The sequence below is a fragment of the Marmota flaviventris genome, chromosome 1 (assembly GCF_047511675.1).
Source record: "Marmota flaviventris isolate mMarFla1 chromosome 1, mMarFla1.hap1, whole genome shotgun sequence".
In the NCBI taxonomy this organism is placed as follows: domain Eukaryota; kingdom Metazoa; phylum Chordata; class Mammalia; order Rodentia; family Sciuridae; genus Marmota; species Marmota flaviventris.
This window is the reverse complement of record NC_092498.1, coordinates 120756222-120762113: the sequence shown is the minus strand read 5'-3', so window position 1 is coordinate 120762113 and position 5892 is coordinate 120756222. Positions and strand designations below refer to the sequence as shown.

The 5892-nt window shown below is 36.4% G+C and overlaps 1 long non-coding RNA gene across 1 annotated transcript; it reads right to left on the bottom strand.

Moving 5' to 3' along the window:
- Window positions 1-3950: 3950 nt before the first annotated feature.
- LOC114106503 (uncharacterized) lies at window positions 3951-4754 on the bottom strand. The gene is made up of 2 exons (XR_011706757.1): window positions 4637-4754; window positions 3951-4522 (listed from the first exon to the last, which is right to left on the bottom strand). It is a non-coding gene; the product is annotated as an uncharacterized lncRNA (long non-coding RNA).
- Between the last annotated feature and the right edge of the window lie 1138 nt (window positions 4755-5892).

The window sequence follows — 5892 nt, the reverse complement described above, 5'->3', positions numbered from 1 at the left end:
CTTTCTCCTGGGCACTAGCAGGGAAGCATGTGGTATCAGCATGAATATCAGCCTTTATTCATATTTATTCATTATGATTCAGTGTATTTCACAAGAGCCCCATTGTTCCAACTGAAGATGTAAGTCATATTCTGAATATTTAGAAACTTTTTATTTCCATTTAGTTTGTTTCATTTGTTTTTATTAGTTATAGATGAGAGTAGAATGCATTTTGACATATTATACATAAATGGGGTATAATTTTGCATTTTCTGGTTGTACATGATGTAGAATTATATTGGTCATGTATTCATATAGGCACACAGGAAAGTAATGCCTGATTGATTCTACTATATTTCCTATTCTCATAGCCCTTCCTTCCCTTCATTTCCCTTTGTCTAATAAAAGTACTTCTATTTGTTTCTTCCCACCTTCCCTTATTGTAATTTAGCATCTACATATCAGAGAGAACATTCACTCTGTTTTTTGGGGGGATTTCCTTATTTCACTTAGCATGATAGTCTCCGATTCAATCCATTTACTGGGAAATGCCATAATTTCCTTTCTCTTCAACATTGAAAAATATTCCATCGTATGTGTGTGTACAAACACACACACACACACACACACACACACATACATACACACCGGATTTTATTTCTCCATTTAACTGTTGAAGGGTGCTAAGGCTGGTTCCATAATTTAACTATTGTGAATGAAACCACAATAAACATTGATGTGGCGGCATCTCTGTAGTATACTGATTTTAAGTCCTTGAATATAAACTGAGGAGTGGGATAGTTGGTCAAATGGGTGTTCCATTCATTCCAAGTTTCCTGAGGAGTCTCCATACTGCTTTCCAGAGTGATTACACCAACTTGCAGTCCCACCAAAAATAAGTAAGTGCACTGTTTTCCCCACAACATTGCCAACATTTACTGTTGCTTGTATTCTTGTTGATTGCCATTTGGACTGCAGTGAGATTGAATTTCAGTGTGGTTTTAATTTGCATTTCTCCAATTGTTAGATATTTTGAATTTTTTTCATAATTTTGACAATTCTGGATCCAAAGACAGGCAACAAGTGATATTTTAGAGCCTAGAAACTTTCATTGTTAGGAAAGTAACTCACCTCATAGTAGTTTGGTACTTTTCAAATCCAGCATAATTTGTAATTGAATATATACAAGATTAAGAATCATGCAATTATATATTTTTTCTGTGATAAGAGAAACTGTATACATTGTGGAATCTAACATTTTTCGTATTTATGAAAGTTATAGTATAGATATTGAGACATATAACTACATTTCTAATTAATAGATTAATTAAAAATAAATTATACAGCGAATTTGTGTATTATCACGTGATTCAAATTCATAAGTTTAATGTATGAAATTTTAATCATTATTTTTTTCTGTCTTTCTTCCTTCCTTCATTTATGTACCTGTGAAAGATAGGAAATATAGTTACCCAGTGATTTTCTTTAGTTTTAATGAAAATTTATTTCTTTACCTTCACATCATTCTCTCAACTTTAATGACTGTTAATTTGATGAAGTTTCTTTCTTTCCACAAGCCAAACTCCACTTGCCTTTCAATTAAGAAAGAGCAGGAAAAAAAAATTTTCTCTACTCCACTACTTATCAGGAGACTTAATTCTCTCTTCTTCATGAGTGCACAAATGCACCAGCATATTCAGAATTTTCTTTTGATAATTTTTTCTCTAATTTTATCTTCCAATATAAACCCAAGATATTTAAACACTTTACATAAAGCAACATGAAAGAAATTATATGAAATAATGAATGTTTCAGAAAGAAAAATGCAGATAGAAAATTAGCACATGATGTAGGAACTGGAAACTGGTGCAATCACTCTGGAAAGCAGTATGGAGATTCCTTAGCAAATATGAAATGGAACCACCTACTTATCCCACTCCTCAACATGGGTACCCAAAGCATGGAAAATCCGCATTTTACAGTGATGCAGCCACATCAATGTTTATAGCAGCTCACTTCACAATAGCCAAGCTATGGAACCAACACAGGTGCTTTTCAACAGATCAATGTAAAAAGAAAATGTGGAATACATATACAATGGACTATTACTTATCCATAAGGTTAAATAAAATTATGGCATTTGCAGGTAAATTAATAGAACTGGAGACTATCATTCTAAGAGAAATAAACTCTTACCAAAAACCATAGATTGAATTTTTCTCTATGATGTGTGGATGCTAACCTAGAGCAAAAGAGAGTAGGGAGGGTGAATTAGACAAATGGGGAATAAAGTAAAGGGGAGATGAGAATAGGAAAGCCAATAGAATAATCGAATGAAACAGACATAACTTTCCTGTTCATATCATGTTTAACCACAAATTGGATCAAAATTTTAATGGGTTGTACCCCATATATGTATAATATATTAAAATATACCCTACAGGCTTGTATATCTAAAAACAACAAATAAAAAATAAGCACATGGTAAACACTAAATCTTATCTATCATTAGAGTGTGCATATTGAGGTAATAATGAAGTGAGCTACACAACTATGAAATGATTTAAATATTCCACAAAGTCATTGACGTGAAAATAGACCTATACTAAAACTGTATGTTTATTGTGAGTTCAGGTGCCTGAAGGTGATGTACAAATCACAAGAAATGATGACTTATGCTCTGCTAGCATGGACTCACCCATGTACTAAAGCCATCTGTGGATTACTGCATGGATGCATGAAAACACTGGTTATTAATAGGAAGAATAAACCATTTAAATGAGGAAATTATCTAGCAATAATAATTCCTGTCTTCATTAATTTAAACACAAGTGCAAGTTATACGATTAATGATCTGGAAGACTTAAAATGCACACTATTTTCTCAACCAGGCTTCATATTATGACAAAAGTAAAAAGGCAATTTTAGGGCTGGGGTTGTGGCTCAGAAATAGAGCACTCACCTAGCATTTGTGAGGCACTGAATTCAATCCTCAATACCACATAAAGAATAAATAAATAAAATATAGGTATTGTGTCCAACTACAACTAAAAATAAGCATTAGAAAAACCATTTTATTCTTTTCTCTATGATTTTTGAATATTGAAATTTGAAATTGTTTGAAAAATATCTCATACAGAGCAAGAAATTTTACTTTTAACACTATTCATTTTTACTACTTCCACTTGAAGCAGAACATCTAAATACTATTATTTGTACAATTTACATTAGTCTAAGATTAAAGATTTTTTTTAAAGTAAATAAGCCAGGAGTGGTGGCACATGCCTGTAATTCCAGCGACTCGGGAGGCTGAGGCAGGAGGATCACAGGTTTAAAGCCAGCCTCAGTAAAAGTGAAGTGCTAGCAACTCAGTGAGATCTTGTCTCAAAATAAAATGCAAAATAGGGCAGAAGATGTAGCTCAGTGTTCAAGTACCCCTGAGTTTAATTACTGGTACCACCCCTCAAGAAAAAGCAAATTAAAAGACAAAATCAAACAACCTTTTACATGTCAATCTTCAGAGATATAAGGGATGTTTAGCTTGATGATTCTATTTTAAAGACAATGTAGTTAAAAAATTCAATGTTGAGTTTGTAAGTATAATTGATGGGTCCTGATGAGTAGGCAAAGGAGGCTTGTTGGATGAGGCATGGATTCTTTTGTCTGATTCTGCTGATGTTCCCAAAGGTGTAAAAATATCTCAAAATTTATCAAACTTTTCACATAGAGGTGTTTTAATGTCTGCCAAATATTTTCTGTTAGAAAAGTTATCTCAAATTAGGCAAAAGCATGAATCACAGACATACAGAATGAGTGATAAGGGGAAAAAAGGCACAGTTCACAAAATCTGGAAATCAAGAAGAATGGAGGATGGAACCACAGTATTCTCCATCAGATGTCATCTAAGATGACTTGGGTGCACTAACTGCCTCACCACCTAATTTTCAGGACAAAGAGACTACACCATCTGGTTCAGCTCCTCAAGCTAAAGAGGAACACAAATTTATGTTTATATGGATACATTTTCCTAGGAACATGCTACCCTGAATGTCTCTGGGGACAGAGTACAAGAGGCTTCTCAAAGAAGCATGAGGAGATTCAGCTGGGCCTATAGTAGAGATAGCAGAACAAGCCACAGGGCAGGTCTGAGCAAAGCTGTGGGGTGTTACCCGCCCACCACAACAGATGGTAAAGGGGTTCTTGTCTTACTTCCCCATGAGGTTGGAGCACTGTGGAGCCTTAAGGCTTTTGTCATAAGACTGACAGTAATAGTCAGCCTCGTCCTCAGGGTGAAGCCCATTGATGGTCAGTGAACCAGAGTTTCCAGATCTGGAGCCAGAGAAACGATCAGGAACCCCTGAGGGTCGATTACTATCACCATAGATGACGAGTTTGGGGGCCGTTTCTGGGAGCTGCTGGTACCACTGCACAGTATAGCCATCCCCAATATTTGTGCTGCTCCCAGTGCAGGAAATGGTGACCTTCTGTCCTGGAGTCCCAGAGAGTGAGGGCTGCTGAGTCAGCACAGACTGTGCCCAGGATCCTGGAAGTGAGAAAACACAGAGAGCATAAGTTTTGTTTAGAAACAAGAGTAGAATCAGGGCCCAAATCAGAGGACTATTCTACCACACCCTATTCCTCCTCCATATCTTGTCACCTGTGCACTGAACAAGGAATGTGAGGAGAAGATAGGACCAAGCCATGGTGAATTTCATTCTGAGCTCTTTTCTGTTCCCAAAGCTGAGAAGAGTTTCACCAAAGTCTCTCACTTGACCTCTTAACGTTCTGAGAAGGGGAGGGTCTATGCATGCAAATTAAGTTCCTCCAGGTTTCCTGATTACACCCTGGGCCCTGTTTCAGACTCCAGTACATAAAGATGACATGTGGGTGTGCAGGAGTGGAGTAGGCCTGGCTTAGAGGTGTTGGACGTCACAGCTGTGAGCCCTAACAAGAGAGCATCAGGCAGGGCCAGGTGGCTCATTACACTAGTGGTTCCTTCCTGACCCTCTTAACTGGTCTGCAGTGCCCCCTGTTGTCCAAACTCATGCATAAAATCCTGTTACATTCTGATAAGAATCCCATGAGACAGTCATCCTCACTGTCTTTGTCTAGGGTGCAGGCCATAGAGTCCCTTTTGTGGCCTCCCCATTACCTCAGGATAGCATTTTTTCTCTTCTCAGACTCCTCATGGTGAATTTTTGCATAGTTTTTCTTGATTCCTCCTTAGACAGGTCTAAGATGGTATCTTTGATTCAATTTTTTCTCAGGTCAGAATTAAACTGGTGAACATAAACTTTATGGTTTTATTAACTTGCAGGTTACCATCACATTTATCCACAACACAAAGATTTCTCCACAGGTCCTTTCACATTGGGCTTGGCAAGGAACTCAGTTGCAAAATCTTATGAGTAGCTATTTGATGCTATTTAGAAGATACTTGTATGCATGTTTTTTTTTTTTTTTAGCTTTCTCAGTTTACATGTTTGTAACCTTTATTGTCAGCAAGTGAGACTGAGGGTTATGACTCCGTGTCAGTCACAACCAAATAGCAATTCTGTCACCATTGGCTACATGGAATGCCATAGGGGTTGGAAGCACTGAAAGAACTCAAATTGCAAAACTCATGAATGTCTTCATACATGAATAAAAATGCATTGTCTCCTAGACCCTGGCAGGTATGCAGGTAGTTTATGCATGAATATCAGCCTTTTATTCATATTTGTTAATAATACTCAGTGTATTTCACAAGGGTCCTATGATTCCAACTGATGAAGTAAATCATACACTAAATTTTTAAAAACTCTAAATTTTATTTTATATTTTACTTGTTCTTATTATTTATAGATGAAATTAGAATGCATTGTGACATTATAAATATATAGAGTCTAACTTTCCATTTTCTGGTTGTACAAT